General features: G+C 45.1%; 1 non-coding gene and 1 pseudogene across 1 annotated transcript; both read right to left on the bottom strand.

Annotated features, from left to right (window-relative positions):
* Positions 1-11547: 11547 nt before the first annotated feature.
* Positions 11548-11651, bottom strand: LOC142437921 (small nucleolar RNA U13). The gene has a single exon (XR_012782420.1). It is a non-coding gene; the product is annotated as a small nucleolar RNA U13 (small nucleolar RNA).
* Positions 11652-11692: 41 nt separating this feature from the next.
* Positions 11693-12839, bottom strand: LOC142439611 (SERPINE1 mRNA-binding protein 1 pseudogene; annotated as a pseudogene).
* Positions 12840-19668: the final 6829 nt, after the last annotated feature.

Genomic DNA, 19668 nt, shown 5'->3' on the forward strand with positions numbered 1-19668 from the left:
CCATGGAAATGTGAGGATGGGGTAGGGTTGGGTAGAGCTTTGCACAGTGCTACATAGGGATACTCTGAACGGGAACCAACCAGGCAACAATGAACAACAACCAATTGCCTGTGCTTCATCAAGTGATCTCTCCATCCCTCCTCCTAAACCCGTGATACCCACAGATATTTTGACACATTCTTATCCATACTGTCATGTAGTTGAACGCATGCAGGATGCAGCTTTTCGAGATTCACTTCTTTGATTTGTTGTCAGTTGCCATCGGATCCGTTCTGACTCATGGTGGTGACCTTATATTGTATTACTGCTTTAGTTCTGAGCACAAGGTTTGTGGAAAGCTATGGTTTACAGTAAAGCCCCACATCCATTTTTAGCCTCCACATAGATTCAGCCTCCATCGAGCTCTTTCAGACCATCAACCAGCGATATGAAACATTCTGCCCTCAGACTGGGTGAATCTGAAAGTGGATTACTACCATTCCCAGGGAAGACTAGCCTGCTTGGGGAGGGGCAGCCTAGCCCTTGGAGACTTGCTTGGGTGTGCCCTTGGTGGCAATTGGAGTACTAGGGTCATATCTCCTTGAGTCATACCCTGACTGCCTGAGTCAGAAGGCCCTGAGCCAATCACATGAGTTTGTCTATCAGCAATAGGGTGTATCCCCATCACTGTCCCCTTTCAACTGTGAGGAACTGATGTGCCACCAAACATGACTTTCTTCCTAATTTACTATTTAAGCAATGCTCTCCAGGGACTCCCTCAGACACTGTTCTGACCTCATGCTGATGGTCTCACTAATCCCGATGATCTTTGTTTTTGACCTGTGTAAGACTTAATAAATGTGTTTATAAATGATATTTGCGTTTGCAGGCTGTTTCTCCCCTAGAACAACAATATAGACCAATTAAACCCTACAGGTCCTGTGCAATCATCAGAATCCCTTGTAGGTTTGAGCCCACTGTTGCTACCACTGTGCCAGTCTTTCTCACGGAGCACCTCTGCCTCCTGTTCCCTCTCCTCGAATTTCGATGATCCTCCACTATACCAAACAGGATCATGTGTTCCAGCAATTTGTATTTCCTGACATGTCCAAAGTGAGACCATGTGTCTCCATCCTTGTGTCCAAGGAACATTTTATTATTTCTATCCTCTTGCTCTTAGTAGGATTGTTCTGTTGACTCTGCTCTAATTGGTGTAAGTTTTGTGTCAGCATATCATCCATGAGTCTCTCTTCTTTTTTCATGTGTGCATTTATTGCTATCAGCCTTCCTCTGATAAATGTCTTTGCTGTATCCCAAAGGTTTTGGTATGTCGTATTTTCGTTCGCATTGGTTTCTAGAAACTTCCTGATTTCATCTCTGATCTGGGTCAATACCCACTCCTTTTGCAATAGAGAATTACTCATCCTCCAATTGTTTGCCCTTGTTTTCTTCACCGTCCTTTTGCTAATTTCCAGCCTCATGGCACAGTGATCAGAGAGAGACATCTGCATAATCTCTATGTGCTTGAATTTCCTCATTAAACTTGTGTCCCAGCATGTGGTCAGTCTTCAAATATGTGCCATGTGGGCTTGAAAAGAATGTAAATTTTTTTGCATTTCGGTGGAAAGCTCTGAAAATATCTATCAAGTCAAGCTGTCCTATTGTACTCTTTAGATCTGTAGCCTCCTGGCTGCGTTTCTCTCCCAGTGATCTTTTTCAGAGAGTGGTGTATTAAAGTCACCAACTATAATTGTTGAGCTGGTGATTTCTTTTTTCATCTCTAAGAGTGTTTGATTTACAGATTTCACAGGTCTCTCGTTGGGCATGTATATATTTATTATGCTCACTGGTTCTTGGTCTACTGTTCCCTTGAGCATTATATAGTGCCCCTCCTTGTCTCATTATGGCCTATATCTTGAGGTCAATTTTGTCAGAGATTAAGATTGCTACCCCTATTTTTTTTTTACATTGCTATTTGCTTGGTATATTTTTCTCTAGTCCTTAATTATCAGCCTGTTTTTGTCTGCAAGCTTGAGATGTCTCTTGTAGGCAGCAAATTGATGAGTTATGTTTCCTGAGCCAGTCTGTTAGCCTTTGCCTTTTAATTCCCGAGTTCAGGCCATTGATATTTAGTTTTATTACATCCATCTGTAGACTCTGTGATGTCATCTTTTATCTTTTGTGTTGGGTATTTTCCTGCCTACCTAGCTTATCCATTTGTGTGTTGTGTGTGGTTTATTTTTGCCTTCTTTCCACTATTGAGCCAATGCTACACTGGGGGCTGTTTTCTCTTTGTCGCTCTATGGGTGGAGTTGTTCTATGTGATGATCTCTTATTTGCCCTTGGTGAGTGTTCATCTTCTGCCCATACTGGATTGGCAAGGATCATTTGTAGGGGTGGGTTTCTTTTTTTATGTATCACTTTAGTTTTTCCTTGTCTGGGAACACTCTTACTTCTCCATCTATCTTAATAGATAATTTGGCCAGGTATAGTATTCTTGGGTTTGTGCTGTTTTCCTTCAATTTTTGGAATATGTAACTCCATTCCTTCCTTTTCTTCATCATGTCCGCTGATAGGTCTGAACAGACTCTTATTGGGGTGCCTTTATGCATGACTATTTGCTTTTCCCTAGCTGCTTTTATGATCTCCTTTTCCTCATAGTTGGATAACTTGACTATTATGTGTCTTGGTGACTTCTTGGGATTCAGTCTGACTGCTCTTTCAGACTCCTAATTTTCATTTATTAAGCTGGGGGAGTTTTCCTTTAAGAATTCCCCCGCTATTTTTGCTGTTGACTTCTTTGTTTTGTCTTGTTCTGGTGGTCCAGTTATTCTAACATTGTACCTTTTCATTGCTTCAGACATGGCTCTCAGGTTTTCCTCAGTTTTCTCTGATTGTCTTATTTGACTGCTTTTCCCATTTGCTTGGGTCTGCTTGGCTATCCTCTCGGTCACTGGTGTGATTTTCTGTTGGCAGTCTGTCAATTTGCCACTGAATTTTGTTATTTCGTCCAGTAAGTCTGTGTTTCCCTTTTGTGCATTGCCTTTATCTCCTCTATCATTTCATTCTTTTTCTGTATTGCTTCCCTCATATCCTGTATGACTCCAAGCAGCATTCTGAAAATTTCTTTCTGTGTCAGTTCAATATCTGCTTCTTCTATGCACATCATTAGGTCATGACTTTTTCCAGCATTGTCTTATGTTTCTCCTGCTTTTTCATTGAGGCTGTTAGGGCTGGTTGCTGTTTAAGTGTTGCTTTAGAGGAGCCTGGAGCCATCTTACAGAGTTGAAGAGCACTGGGCTCTCTTTTGAGGGACTCGTATGAGTTCCTTTATGAACTACCTGCTGGTAGCTGTACTGAGAGGTCAGGCTACCACTATATCTTCCTGTGGTTTCACTCTTACCATAGCCAACCAGTATTCCATTCTTTGGAATGTGAGTTGGATAGTCCTCTCATGTGACGCTGGTCAGGCTGTTGTGGGCCCATGTGGGTGTTACTTCACTGGCTGATCGCTAAGTAAGCCTCACAGTGCTTACAGCACATCGGGTGGCATGTGGTGTTTCCCTCTGCAACTGGAGTGCTGAGGGGTGTGTGTGGGTGTACCCTCCTTGGTGTAGAGCACCGTAGCTGGCAGGAGGAATTACCCTAGTCAGAGAGGTCGCCTTGGAGGTTTGGTTGTTGTTCCTGCAGCAGCATGGAGCCCCATCAGTGGTGGGCAGGAGTTCCCCCAGTCACTTGTATGGCCTCGGAGTTTAGGCTAGAGTTCTTCCCACCATTTGAAGAGGAGAACCCCCTGCTGCTTGGATAAAGACTGGCATGATCCCCCAGATGCATGTAAAGTCAACAAAAGTGGGTGGGAGCTCCCCTAGTTAGGCCTACAGAGTTGTCCTGGGCAGAGGGGAGTAGCCAGGAGGTCAATAGTGGCCTTTGAAAGGAAATAGAGGAAGAGGAGAAGAAAAAGAGAAATAAAACAAAGACTGGAGCAAAAATGCCAAGCAAACTAACACCCATTCACACACACACACAGCACAGACTAAACAAAAGAAAACACAGTAAAAAAGGAAACAAAGGGGAAAACTGAATCTGATGAGACTGTGGCAGGAAAGAGAGAAGAGATAGAAGGAGAGGAGAAAAGAAGAAAAAGTGAAAGAAGAAAAGAAAGAAGAAAAGAGTGAAGGAGAGCAAATTAAAAAAAATGGATAAAGAGATGGCTGAACCCTGTGCCATGCTGTGTGTAGCACTGTCTTGTGCCATGTGCAACAATGTTGCAGGGGGCAGGCTGTAGCTCTTCCCCCTTGGTAGGCGGAGTTGCCCTAGGCACAGGGTAGGGGTCTGGAAACCAGCAGTGGCATGTGGAAGGAAAGAGAGGGAGAGGAGAGAGTCATAAAAGCAGAGAGAGAGGAGGAGTGAACAAAGAAAGAGAGAAGAAAGAAAGAAAAAGAAAAGAAAGAGAAGGAAGGGGAAAAACACAACTGTGCTCACTAAGATTGGCTGTGATGGTAAAGAGGGAAGAAAGAGAGTAGGAAATAAAGAATAAAGAGATAGCTGATCCCTGATTGCCTGAATGTGGGGCCAGAGGGGTTTAAACCCTGACCCAAGATGGCAGGTTGGTGTGCCCTTTTACTGCAGGGACCCAGTGGTGCTGGACGGAATCACCCTAGTTGGCAAGATCACCTTAGAGGACCAACAGAGGTTTCCTCAGCAGTGCAAAGCACTGTAGAGTAAGGTCACCAGATTTTAACATTGGTAAAGTGGGACACCATTGACAAAACTCATATCCTGGCGAAATAGCCACATGGCAGCCGAAAACCGTGTACCCTAGCTTGTCATGTATTCTTTCCAAAAATCTGGACTTTTTCAAAATGCCGCAGGACGCAGGAAAAATTGTTAAAAATCGGGACTGTCCTCCCCAAAGCGGGACATCTGGTCACTTTGCTAAAGGGCTGTCACAGCTGCCTTGTGTGGTGTCTAGCACTCCCACAGAGGGCAGATTGGAGTTCCCCCTGCTATTTAGTTGACTTGCCCTAGGCAGAGGGTAGTGGCCTGGAAGCCAATAGTGGCAGATGATAGGAAAGAGAGGGAGAGAAGAGGGAAAAGAGGGAAAAAGAAGAAAAAAGAAAGAAAGAAAACAAAACAAACCTGAGCTCATTGAGACTGACTGTGAGAAAGAGAAGGGCGAGCAAATAAAGAAAGAGGAAATAAAGTGGTAAATGAGGAGATAACTGAGACTCCATCACCTGACCGTGGAGCTGGAGGAGATCCAACTCTTTCTCAAGGTAGCGGGGTGGTGTGCCCACTTGCTGTAGGGTTCCATAGATGCAGGGTGGGATTACTTTTGCAGGCAAGGTCACACCAGCGGCCAGGCATCCGTTTCCACCACCATGGGATTGAGCTCTGGAGTTCCCTGGTATACCTGCCTTGTGCTGCATGTAGCACTACAGCAGGTGGGGTCGGGGTATCCCCTCAGCCCCATGTGGGGCCCCAGGACAGGCAAGGACCTCCCTAGCTGTGTGTAGAATCACTTGGAGGGAAACGGGGCTCATTTTCCTACCTAGACTGCTGGTGCCCTACTAGATCAGAGAACTTTTTTAAATTTTTAATTTTTTTCTCATGGACAGCTAGAATATAATTAAATTAAATTAAATTAAATCATCTCCCTGGCTATGGGCTCTAGCTCTGTGTTCTGTTAGAAGCTTAGACTTGCTTCAGCGGGTCTTTGTTATGCAAAAAGCTTCTAGGCCCTGTAGATAAATTCTGGCAAAGAATGAAGACATCTGTTTCGGAAAAAAATACAGCTAAAATGTCCCTTTGGGGAGATTGGAAAATGGTGTCCAGTTAAGACTCACCCATCTAGAGCTCCTGCTGCCAGCCAGAAAACTGGGAGGTGGAGTCCTGAAACTAGAATGCGGGTACTAGTGTCCTGAACCCCTATACAGAAAGTGAAGTGTAGGATTTGCAGCCTCTAGGAATAGTGGTTCTCAACGTTCCTAATGCCGCGACCCTTTAATACAGTTCCTCATGTGTGGTGCCCTCCCCAACCATAGCATTATTTCTGTGGCTACTTCATGACTGTCATTTTGCAATTGTTATGAATTGGGCAACCCCTATGAAAGGGTTGTTCAACCCCCAAAGGGTCACGACCCACAGGTTGAGAACTGCTTACTCTAGACCAGGGGTCCTCAAACTTTTTGAACATGGAACCCTACAGCAAGTGGGCACACCACCCCGCTACCTTGACCCTCCTGTTGGAGGGCCAGACCAGAGTTTCAAAAAAACTATGAACAAATTCCTATGCACACTGCATATATCTTATTTTGAAGTAAAAAAACAAAAGGGGGAAAACACCCGGCGGGCGGGATAAATGTTCTCCATGGGCCGCTGTGGCCCGTGGGCCATAGTTTGAGGACTCCTGCTCTAGAACATAAAGAAGGGACGCTTAGGAACTCAACCCTGCTGAAGGGATAGACATCTAGCTTGTATGGGTGGCTGCCTTGTCATGGGCAGCAGAGCCCTCAGGCCCAGAACCTGGCTCTTCAAGACAGAACAAAGCCTGGGTTTGAAAGATCTATAGAAGTCATCAGAGTGTCTTCCAACGATTTGTCACAAGCCTTGTCATGGGCAGCAGAGCCCTCAGGCCTAGAGCCTGGCTCTTCAAGACAGAACAAAGCCTGGGTTTAGAAGATCTATAGAAGTCATCAGGGTGTCTTCCAATGATTTGTCATAAGATGGCCATGAAAAAAACACTAGATGGGGTCTTAAAGGCTTGCAGGTAAACAAGTGGCCATCTAGCTCAGAAGCAACAAAGCCCACATGGAAGAAAGCACACCAGACTGGGTGACCACGAGGTGTTGAAAGGATCAGGTATCAGGCATCAAAGAACAAAAATATCAAATCATTGTGAATGAGGGCAGATTTGGGACCCAAGACCCATCTGACGAGCCAGTCAGGGTGCAATGTAGCAACGATAAAACATACAACTTTTCTCTAGTTCCTAAATGCTTCCTTCCCCCAACTATCATGATCCCAAGTCTACCTTAAAAATCTGGCTAGACCAGAGGATGTACACTGGTACAGATCAGAACCAGAAACACAGGGAATCCAGGACAGATGATCCCTTTAGGACCAGTGATGAGAGTGGCGATACCAGGAAGGTGGAGGGAGGGTGGGTTGGAAAGGGGGAGCCGATTACAAGGATCTACATATAATGTCTTCCCTTCCCTGGGAGATGGACAACAGAAAAGTGGGTGAAGGGAGACGTTGAACAGTGTAAGACATGACAAAATAATAATTTATAAATTATCAAGGGTTCATGAGGGAGGGGGCAGTGGAGAGGGAGGGGAAAATATCAAAGTCTCAAGCAGAAAGCAATGTTTTGAGAATGATGAGGGCAACAAATATACAAATGTGCTTGAGACAATGGATGGATGTATGGATTGTGATGAGTTGGATGAGCCCCCAATAAAATGAATAAAAAGAAAAGAAAAACCACCAGGACCCCAAGTGCTTGTTAAAAGGGGAACCGTTGGCTATAAGAGAAATACAAATGAAACCAACCAGCTACCACCTCGCACTGACACTCTTTGCAAAATTGAAAAACAAACAAAACAGAAAATAGATGCTGGAGAGAACGTGGAGAGATTGAAATGCTCATGCATTGCTGGCAGAATTGCAGAATTATATAATCGCTATGGAAAACATGGTGCTTCCTTAACTAAATGCAAACACAAACACCACATACGCCGAGTTGTCCAGCACATTTTTAAATGCAGTTTTTGTGGTAAAATTAGGTGCCTAGGCTGATATTTGGGTTGGTTTATACTCGAGTATATCTGGGTATCTTATGACCCTGCAATCTCTTTACTTGTTATATGCCCTAAAGAAATCAAGAACAAGTCACGGACAGAATATGCCCATCATGCTTACTGCAGCCACATCTTTAACAGTAGAAAGATGGAAGCCATCAGAAACCCGCCTGTAGAGGAATGGATAAACACACTCTGGTGCACACATACACAGGGGGAGCAGTTCACCTCTGAAAAACAATGGCGAGTCTGTCAAAAACCTCATGGCATGGGCAATATTGGAGGACAATAGGTTCAGCGAAGTTAGTCAGTCTCCTAAATATTGCCTGCCATGATTATTATAAAGGAAAAAAATGATTTTTACACCAAAGGAAAAGGCCTCGAAGACGTTGATGGGGGAGGGGAAGGACGCGCAGCATGGGGCACGGGCACGGGCGAGCGGGGGTCACTGGGAGGCTGTCACTGTTTCGCAGGGCTGGGCTGGCCCCTGAATAGGGTAGGTTTTTCTTTCATGTGTTAGAGTCCACAAATGAAAGCAGAGTTGGTTGAATTCAACTATTCCATGTATCCCCAAATGTATAAAAAAACCTAGATGCTCTACTCTGAAAGAGATCATTCTCTGAAAACCAATGGTGCAAAAGGTGCACATTCCTTTACAGCAAATAGAAAGCAGGGCTGGGGTGTGGGGAGGGATGTTTGCAGCGCCTCAGAAACGCCCTAAAGGGTCTCTTTGAGTTGGTGGTAGTGGGTTAAGTAACAAATCAGGGCTGAACCGCATTTCATATCCAGGAATCTCTGGAAATTATCGGACATTCTTGTTTACCCAGAGACAGTCCATCTCCGGACCCCCGAGAGCTTATTGAGTTTCATGTGGGCAACTGGGTAGGAGGAGATGTTGCTCATCATTTTCCAATGTAATTTTTTTTCTCAAAATTACCGCAGAGGTGTGGTGGCAGGGTAGGGGATCAGGAGAGACCAATTGGGGCACATATACAAACCAGGATGTCAACTGTGTTCGAGATTAAGTTCTGAACATGAGCGTGACAGTGGAAGTCCTAAATCCACGTTTGAGTCTCTACATAGATTTGGCCTCCGTTGGCTTTGTGACCTTTCTCCAGCAGTGTGCACTGCGGTGCCCTCGGGTGGGCAGGGTGTATTAGAAAGTGGATTACTCCCACTACTTTAGTCAGTCCAAGGAGAGATGGCCTAGCCCTCAGGGACTTGTCAGGAATTGGGGGCACTAGAATCTGCATGAGCATGAATCGTTGGTGGATTTAGTAGGGGGTCTTTGTAAGCTTTTCCATCTAGAATAGTGTGTTTGTCCCAACCGTGGTTCTAGGCCTACTTCTGTAGTCCACCCGCAACTGCAATGCACTGATCTGCCACCAAGGATGCTTTCGTGACAGTTTTCCTTTATATTTCATGTCCCACATAAGTGGTCAGGTTTTTGTAAACCCTTGGACACCCTATGACCTCCTTGGGTTGATGGTCTCCGCATCTGGATGAGCTGTGTTTCTCTTGTCTTTATCTAAGACAGCCATTCTCAACCTGTGGGTCGCGACCTCTTTGGGGGTCTGAAACTTTCACAGTGGTTGCCCAATACATCCTACATATCAGATATTTACATTATGATTCATAACAGTAGCAAACTTACAGTTATGAAGTAGCAACGAAAATAATTTTATGGTTGGGGGAAGCACAACAGGAGGAACTGCATTGAAGGGTCGTGGCATGAGTAAGAGTGAGAACCGCTGGTTTAAGACTTAACAAACGTGTCTTTATAAATGATATTGGAAGTTGGGGTCTCTTTTCACCCCTAGAGCCCACCAGGACAAAGGATAACTTCTTTGGGGAGGTCATGCAGAGAGGCAGTCATCAATCCTAGGGACAGTCACCGGTCACTAGAGGACTTCAATGGATTTTTCTAGCTATGGCCCAAAGGTATGTTGTTGCTGCTGTTAGGTGCTTTCAAGTTGGATCTGCCTGGTGGTAACAGTACGGAGAACAGAGGGAGCCACCGTCTGGTGCTGCTCCACCCTCAGTCACGGTGATGAGAGTTCATTGGTGCAGCCACTGTGCCAATCCATCTTCTTGAGAATTTTCCTTTTTGATCTGCTATTTTACCAACCACAATGTCCCTTTCTAGGGTCTGCTTTCTCCTGATAATTTGCCCAAAGTCTGTGAGACAGTCTTGCCATCCGTGTTTCTAAGGGGGTTTCTCCGAGACAGATTTGTTTGTGGTTCTGGCTATCCATAGTACTTTCTTTCTTTTTTTGCCAGCACCATAATTCAAATGAATAATTTTTCAGTCTTCCTGATCCGTTTTTCAATTTTCACATGCGTAGGAGACAATTAAAAATACCATGGCTTAGGTCAAGTACACTTTATTTCTCAAAGGGACATCCTTGCTCCTGAGCACACGCAAGAAGCTTGCTCAGTGCAATATGCCATTTGATTGTGGATCCAACCGTGAAATCCTTGACAACTTTGATGTTTTCTCCCTTTACCATGATGTTGTCTATGGGTTCAATTATGAAGATTTTGGTTTTCTTTACCTTGAGTTGTGATCCAATCTGAAGGCTTCGGTCACTAATCTTCACCGTGCAGTCAATGGCACAGGGGTGAAATATTCTGATGTCCTCTGGCTCTCCCTTTGTGATGAGGCAGGAATCAATCATGATTCCACTCTCTGTCCTTCTCTTCCTATTATTGACACTGACTGTTCCTTCCACCCAACCCTACATCTATTTGGGGTTTGATAATTCATTAAGGAGGCTTATTACAGGAGCTAACAGGTAAGTCAAGATCAGTAAGCACTAAGGATATAGCCACTGGTCCACAGCAACACCAGCCGTTAGCCAGCAGCCAAGCCTTTCTCTGGTCCTCTGCAACTCAGTCATGTGATCCCTTGGCCTCTGCCTCCATGGACCAGGAAGCCTACCGGTCCCTCTGTTTCACAGTCTTGACACTGTTCAGTCTCTTTGTTTCCTTGTTGGCCATCTGGTCTCAGGCTGGCTTCTTTGCTCTACCCCCTAGTTTCTGTGCCACAATATTTGGTGCCTCTGGTCTCGGCCTCTGCCACATCAGACAGATCCCCAGTGTGCCCTTCCAACGGTCCTGGGATGTCTCTCTGTGTCCAAGATGGCTCTTGCTCAGAGGAATGGCACTGATGGAGTGTGGTTTTAGTCTTTTAGCAGATCATATCCTCAAGGAAATCAAAGGTGTGACTGGTTCACACCCTATACTAAGGTTAGGATTTAATCCTCTCCATTAGTTTAGCAGGGGGTTCCTTCCAAAGTGGGATTCCAGCCACAGGCATAGAATCTAGAATTATAATCCATTACATAAGGGATGGCGGCAAGAAGGGCCATATTAATTGACTGTGCCTCAGTCCACAAGTAAGGGTGAGTCATTTGCATATGGAAGGTTGTGAACACGTTGTCCTCCAATATGGGGTGTTCTTCTTGGATGATTTGCTCAGCATGCAGTTTGAATAAATACAGTGAGAGGATTCCCCTTTCCGGATTTTATTTTATTATTATTATTTATTTATTTTTTTTGGTACACACTGTTCACACCTATATTTCAAGTTTGGAAATGCATATTTGCAAGCAGCAATACAAAAGTATTCATGAAGAATGCATAATCTCTGAAAATTATGAAAACATCCCTGCTACCAATACATTTCTAAATACAAAACTGACTACCATATTTGTTACTTCTGTGTAGCGAGAGAAGTTCATTTTCTTTTTCTTTTTTTTTTTCGTGTCAGATGGGTAATGTGCCCACGTCGTAACAAGCATTATGGGAGGCACATGTCACACAGACGCGTGAGGACCCGATCATCATGTTTATGAACCGGAAAAGGATAAGTTCATTTTCAAAACAGATAAAATTCAGTCTTTAGGTGTGAATGGTATGAATGACAGTCTTTTTTTTTTTTTTTAAATTTCTTAGTCGTTTGGGATCCTTAAGCATGCAAAGCCTCGGAGGAGGGTCCACGGAGGAACCAGGGCTGTCTTATGGCATATCCAGTTAAGCCAGAGCTGGGAATGCCTCTGGGTCATCTACATCAGGAGCAGAAGTACTTGACTTGTCAGTCCTGCTGCCACGATTGGGACGCCCACCACGCCCACGTCCACCTCTTCCTCCCCTGCCACCACGTCCTGGGCGGCCAAGGTCTCCAAAATTTATCTCCAGCTGAGATGTTATATCATTTGCTGGCTTCCGGAAATGATGGTCCATAACAGAATCTTCAGCATGAGCCTCTTCACTTTTTGACTTATGAAGAACAAATCCCTTCTTCCACTGCCCATCAGCACCTTCATTTGGTTTTCGGATATTAAACTCTACTTTCGCCCGGTCCTTATTTTGAATAGCCTTCCACTCATCCAATGTCATCTCTTTTGGACCCTCTTCCTTTACCTCTTCAACCTCATTCTCCTTATTCTCGGTGTCAGCCACGGGATGTTCTTCACCTTCAGGTGTTTCCTCAGTCACATTTGATTGATCCAAGTCAGTTAATTCATCTTTGACAGTTCCCCAGTTGTGAGATCCACTACCTCCACGCTTGTCCTCGTGCTTCAGGCCAGATCTATCACTTCCACTATGCCTATCAAATTCACGTTTGCCACGAGAATCAAAGCCTTATTTTATTATTATTTAAAAAATCATTTTGTTAGGGGCTCATACAACTCATTACAATCCATACATACATCAATCGTGTTAAAGCACATTTGTACATTCATTGCCTTTATCATTCTCAAAACATTTGCTCTCCACTAAGCCCCTGGCATTAGGTCCTCATTTTTTCCCCTCCTTCTTTGCTCCCCCCTCCCTCATGAACCCAAGCCCCTGGCATCAGGTCCTCATGTTTTCCCCTCCTTCTCTGCTCCCCCCTCCCTCATGAGCCCTTGACAATTTATAAATTATTATTTTGGCATATCTTACACTGTCCAATGTCTCCCTTCATACACTTTTCTGTTGTCTGTCCCACAGGGAGGAGGCTATATGTATTCTTGGAAGGAGGGTGTCCTTCTACCCACCTGGTATCGCCATTTTCACCACTGGTCCTGAAGGTATCATCTGCCCTGGATTCCCTGTGTTTCCAGTTCCTATCTGTACCAGTGTACATCCTCTGGTCTAGCCAGATTTGTAAGGTGGAATTGGGGTCATGACAGTGGTGAGGTAGGAAGCATTTAGGAACTAGAGGAAAGTTGTATGTCTCATTGTTGCTACACTGCACCCTGACTGGCTTGTCTCCTTCCTGGGGGGGATGTCTCCACTCCCCCTCATTCATAATTATATGATATTTTGTTCTGATGATGCCTGATACCTGATCCCTTCAACACCTCGTGATCACGTGGACAGTTGTGCTTTCTTCCATGTGGGCTTTCTGCTTCTGAGCTAGATGACTGCTTGTTTACCTTCAAGTCTTTAAGACCCCAGATGCTATATCTTTTGATAGCTGGGCACCATCAGCTTTCTTCACCACATTTGCTTATGTACCCGCTTTTTGATTGTGTCGGGAACGTGAGGATCATGGAATTCCAGGTTAATAGAAGAAAGTATTCTTGCATTGAGGGAGTACTTGAGTGGAGGCCCAATGTCCATCTGCTACCTTAATACTAAACCTATACATATATGCACATAGATATATTTCCCCATCCTCATATATAAATATATTTACATATGTACATGCCTTTAGTGCATGCCTCTATAAATGCCCTTTGCTTCCTAGCTCTTTCCTCTATTTCCTTTTGCTTTCCTCTTGTCCCACTGTCATGTTCAGCCTTCATTTGGGTTTCGGTAATTCCTCTCGGTTACATTACCTTTGATCACGCACTACCAGGCCTCCTACACCCTGTCCCTTTCTGGATTTTCAACCAGTTAGTATGCCCTTGTCCTGTTCAAACGACTGCCTCTTGTTCAATGTACAGGTTCTACACGAGCACTGTGAAGTGTCCTGGAAGTCCCATTCCTTCCTGTGTCATCCTTAATCTGTTGTGCTCCACACAGGGAATACCTTTACGTCATCCACAAGCACCAATAAACTATGGTCTGTGAGTGGTGTGTGATGTTGCAACAAGTCATGAAGCTCAGCAGCGAAGCAGAGACAGTGGTATCAATGGTGAAGGTTGGTCTGTCCTCCAACTCACTCCAACCAGCTTCGTACCCGTCTTCAGCCTTATCCCACATGACTATAGATGAGTTCACATGCTAGACTGCACCAATCATGCCCAGTCTACATGTGATGCTGAAAGTCATCAAATGCCAATACCATCCTGGGTATTGGATTTGGGAAATGATTCTACTACTTCTGCCGAGTACAAGACAAAACAACAACAACAGAAATGTGACCTCTTAAAATGCTTGTGTACATCAGGATAAGTGGCCCCACCTCGAGCATTTTGTGGAAAGCTGGAGAATTACCCAGTGGGAGTTTAGTGGAAATTGTTTTCTGTTATGGTGGCAGTAGTCAGGCCAGGATGGCGTCAGGCATTTTTAAACATAATTCCCAGTGCTCTCAGATAATTACAGCAAGCTGCAGTCAGTGCGGCTCCATGTGTCCCCCAGCTCACAGGATTCCTGTGTGCCCCCGAAGGAAGGAAAGAAGCAGGTGGAAAGCTCCCTGGTGGAGTGGACAGTGTCAGGTCCTAGGGCCAGAGCTGAGCTGGCCCCGCAGAGCTGGCTGGGTCATGAAGTTTGGGACCGTGAAGCTAGGGACGATTGTAGCCATCCTTCCAAATTAGTCTGGTTGGCTCTTCAGACAGGAATCTTCAATCCTCTTTGAATTTGTGTTGGTTCTATCTTAAGCAGCCCCATTTCATACTGAAAGTAATGAACTTATTACCAGATATCTCAGGGCTAAAAACAATTCACAAAAGCAACAAAGGGCACCCACTGATGCCCAGGCGAACTAGAGCAAGTTTAACGAACACAGGGTGTCTTCACCCTAAGCGTGAGCAGAGAGCTAGAGAGAGGGCTAAGAATGTGGAGCTTCATGGAGAAGCTCATTTCAAGAAAGGTTAAGATGCCAGTCAAAAGAAAAGGAAAAAAAAAAACCAAAACAACCCCACAAACCTCATACAATGCAATTAGGAGGTCACTTAACAGGTGAGTTTGAAAGGCAGAGTCTGGAGACACCTGGAAAGGACTAGGTACTGAAGGAGAAACACAAAACAAAAATACAAATTCACTTCTTTTTAGTCGATGTCAACTCACAGTGACCCTATAGGACAGGGTAGAACTGCCCGTGGGTTTCTGAGACTAACTTAAAAAAATAATTTTATTGGGGCCTTATACAACTCTTATCAAAATCCATACATACATCAATTGTGTCAAGCACATTTATACATTCGTTGGCCTCATCCTCAAAATATTTGCTCTCTACTTAAACCCTTGGTATCAGCTCCTCATTTTCTCCCCTCCCTCTCCACTTCCCCTTCCCCTCATGAACCCTTGATAAATTATAAATTATTATTAGTCATGTCTTACACTGTCCAATGTCTCCCTTCACCCACTTTTCTGTTGTTCGTCCCACAGGGAGGAGGTTACATGTAAATCCTTATAATTGATTCTCCCTTTCTACCCCGTTTTCCCTCCACTTTCCCAGTATCGCCACTCGCACCACTGGTCCTGAAGGGATCATCTGTTCTGGCTTCCCTGTGTTTCCAGTTCCTATCTGTACCAGTGTACATCCTCTGGTCTAGCCAGATTTGTAAGGTAGAATTGGGATCATGATAGTGGGGAGGAGAAAGCATTTAAACATTAGAGGAAAGTTGTATGTTTCATTGTTGCTACACTGCACACTGACTGGCTCATCTCCTCCCCGAGACCCTTTCTGTAAGGGGGTGTCCCATTACCTACAGATTGGCTTTGGGTCTCCACTCTGCACTCCCCCTCATTTACAATGATATGGTTTTTTGTTCTTTGATGCCTGATACCTGATCCCTTTGACACCTCATGATCACACAGGCTGGTGTGCTTCTTCCATGTGGGTTTTGTTGCTTCTGAATTAGATGGCTGCTTGTTTACCTGCAAGCCTTGAAGCCTCCAGACGCTATCTATTTTGATAGCTGGGCACCATCCGCTTTATTTACATTTGCTTATGCACACATTTGTCTTCAGTGATCATGTCAGGAAGATATGTATCATGGAATGCCAATTTAATAGAACAAAGTGCTCTTGCATTGAGGAAGTACTTGAGTGGAGGTCAAATGTCCATCTGCTGCCTTACTAAACCTATAAATATATGCATGTAGATCTATTTCCCCATCATCCTATATGAATATATTTATATATGTACATGTCTGTATTTAGACATCTGTAAATGCCCTTTGCAGTCTAGTTCTTTGCTCTATTTCCTTTTACTTTCCTCTTGTCCCACGATCAGGTTCAGCCTTCATGTGGGTTTCAGTAATTCCTCTCAGTTACATTATCCTTGATGAATCCCTACCAGGCCTCTCTCACCCTCCTTGCCACTGATTTTGGATCACGTGTTGTTCCCTTTTCCTTGGGTTGGTCAACACCACCTCCTTTCCCCCACCTCCCTCTCTCCCATGTCTCCCTTGAACCATCGGTCCGCTGTTTTCTCCTCCAGACTGTTCATCCAGTCTATCTTATCTAGATAGACCTGCAGAGAATAATATGCACACACACAAAAAACAAGGCATAGCAAGACAAGCGACAAAAGAGAGCACAACAGCCACAGCAACAAAGAAAATCAATGACCACAAATAAGGAAGGAAAGAAAGAAAAATCTGTAAATAGATCAAGGTCTGTTTGTTGACCTTTAAGAATGTCCTCCAGTCGAATCCGATGGGGTGCCACACTCTGGCCCCAAAGTCTATCCTTTGCACTCCCTCGGGACCTCGCTGCTCTGCTCCCCCTGCTGCTCTGCTGTATACCCTTAGTGTTTTGCCTCAGTGCGGCGGCCTAAGACTGGACCAATATCGACACGGAGTCTCCAGTGTTGTCTCCGTAGGGCCATGGGTCAGCGAGAGCCTAACTCTTTAGGAAAGTAGAAAGCCTCATCATTCTCCCTCAGAGGGGCTGGGAGCTTGGAACTGCTGACCTTGTGGTTAGCAGCCCAACCCGTAAGCACTATGCAACCAGGGCTCCTTGAAAAACGAAAGCTAGGGAGTAAAGCTACTTATGGAGTCCTGGGTGGCGCACACAGTCTAAGTGCTAATTACCAGATGAAAAGGCTGGCAGTTCAAACCCACCCAGAGATGCGTTGGAAGACAGGCCTGGCTCTCAGCTTCCTAAAGGTCCCAGCCTTGAAGACCCACGGAGCAGTGCTACTCTAGTCGTGGGCTAACAACTAAACCGACTTACTGGTCGTGAATAGAGAGGAGGGAGCGATGCCTAATATTTGTGAGACAGGATAGGCTCATGCACGTCTGCACACTACAGAAACAAGGCTTAAAAAATCCAACCCACTGCTGGTGAGTGGAGTGAACTCATAGTGACCCTGGAGGACAGACAGCACTGCCTGGAAGGTTGCCGAGGCTGTGAAGCAGACAGCTGCGTTATGTCTCTGGAGAAGCAGCTTCAGGGTTAAGCGGCCAAGCCCTTCAATCAAACCTGCCCCACCAGGTCTGCTCCAAACAAGTTCGTAGGTAGCCCAAATATGTGTGTTTCCCTCATTCGGTTCTGCCTAGTTTTGCAGGTCAAATTTTCAAGAATTTAGACTCAGCCCCGTAGCGAGACTGTGCTGCCCCCGTGTGGTAATAAGTTGCCTAGAAACTACTAAATGAGAAGAGGCTCTAGAAGAGATTTTGGCAACTTCACCTGAGCAACACAACGGCTCCCTGGGGTTTCAAAGCTGTCAAACGACTTGTTTTAGGTTATATGGTCACATCTAGGGTCCGCTTCCTTTGCGGCATCAAGATAAGATGGCCACAATTAGGGTCATTTTCCTTTGTAACCAGATAAGATTTCAACACATTAGCTTGCAGCTCAGTTTGCCAGCTGCAGATCTAAACCCGTGGTTCTCAATATCCAAGCTGCACACTAAAGAAGAGCTTTATTAGTATTTATTTTTAATGTGAATACACAGATTCCACCTTAAGTTCACTGGCACCAAGTTGGTTCCTACTCAGAGTGACCCTAGAGGGCAGAGTAGATTTCCATCGGGTTGCCCAAAGTAGGTGATACTGCCCCCTGGGGAGGAACGTGCTGGAAAGAGCCACTTGGGGTGGGGGGTGGGGGTTGTAAAAGAAGATTCTTACACTTTATCCTCTCTGGTCCCTGGGCCACTCAGCCCCTTGGCCTCTACCTTACTTGACTAATGATACACAACTCTTTAACACTACTTAAAAATGACCCAGAGGAGCCCCCGTGGCATAGTGGTTACATGTTGGGCTGCTAACTGCAAGGTCAGTAGTTCAAAGTACCAGTCACTCCGTGGGAGAAATACAGGACTTTCTACTCCTGTAAAGAGTTACAGTGTTGGAAACTCACAGGGACACAGAATTCTACTCTGTCCTACAGGGTCACTATGAGTCAGCATCTACTCAACGGCAGTAAGTTTGGATTTTTGGTTTTATAAATGCTCAGGGGGTGCTCTACTCTGCTATAAGCTTCAGCTCAAAATTCACCTCTAGCTCCGTCTTGGGAAGCCTAGCACCCCCAATTAAGTCCCTGGAGGTACCCTACTCTGCATGTGTGCCTCCTGCCCAAAGCTTTGCTTGGTCCATGGGCCAGGAAGCTCACTGCTGTGGTTCTCACCACCATGAAGCAAGAAGACCCAGCACTGGAATGCATGGTCCCATCCAGTCACGTGGTGGGTGTTGCAAAGACTGTGGCTAGAAGAGCCACACCAACTAGTTCACTGCGTCCCAGGACACAATGCTTAGTGAGCTTGTCAATCACATAAGGGCAAACAGTGCATGGTCTCATTTTTATAAGAAGCCAAGAATACACACACACACACACACACACACACACACACACACACATGGAGGGAGGGAAAGAGGGGGGGGGGAAGAGAGAGAGAGAGAGCAATGCTCATTGGTCATTATCAGGGATGCGTTGAGGGATGGGGGAATTAAGTCTCTAGACAATAGCTGCTTATTATGTTTGGTGATGGGAAAGGTACCACAGAATGTGGGGGTCATGAACACGTTTGACCAAAGTAAACAATACCACTAGCAAGCATGAACAAAAAGGTATTTGGGCTAAAGAATATGGCATATGTAATTGGGCAACAATAATCAAAATATGTGAGTATGGACACATATGTATATGTATAGACATGTGTGTATGGGTAGGTATAGGCATGTTCATATATGTATGCACTTATAGAAGTATCCAGATGTATGTGTGCGCACATATATGCTCATAGAAGCCACTGTTACAGATACTTCTTGGACATAACAAAACACATTGCAAGATCATTTTCCTGTGTCTGAAGGCTGGGGCCATCATTCAATAGGCATCACAAAGTTTAGGGTTTGTATCCCAACGAGGCAAACAACATCTGGTCTTAAAAGCTTGTAGCAGCCATCTGAGACACAGCTGTTGGTCTTCACCTGTCAGGAGCAAAGAGAAAGAAGGAAGCCGAAGTCTCAGGGATTTAGCGAGTCTGCTAAGAACCCCCACGAGCCATGGCCTCATCGACCCGAGACAAGAAGAGCTTGGTGGGGTCCGGCTACCACCACTGACCATTCTGATCAGGGCCACAGGATGGTGGACACCAATGGAACAGGAGGAAACATGAGACAGAACTCAGATTCTTAAAAAAAGTCTAGATGACTGGAGCATTAGAGACCAGAGGACGCCTTGAGGTTATTGCCCCGAGCTACTCTTTAAATCTTCAACCCAAACTCCCCCGAGGGCACCTTTTAGCAAAACACTTGCAATAGGTTGGCACACATAATTA

The sequence above is a fragment of the Tenrec ecaudatus genome, chromosome 1 (assembly GCF_050624435.1).
Source record: "Tenrec ecaudatus isolate mTenEca1 chromosome 1, mTenEca1.hap1, whole genome shotgun sequence".
Lineage (NCBI taxonomy): Eukaryota > Metazoa > Chordata > Mammalia > Afrosoricida > Tenrecidae > Tenrec > Tenrec ecaudatus.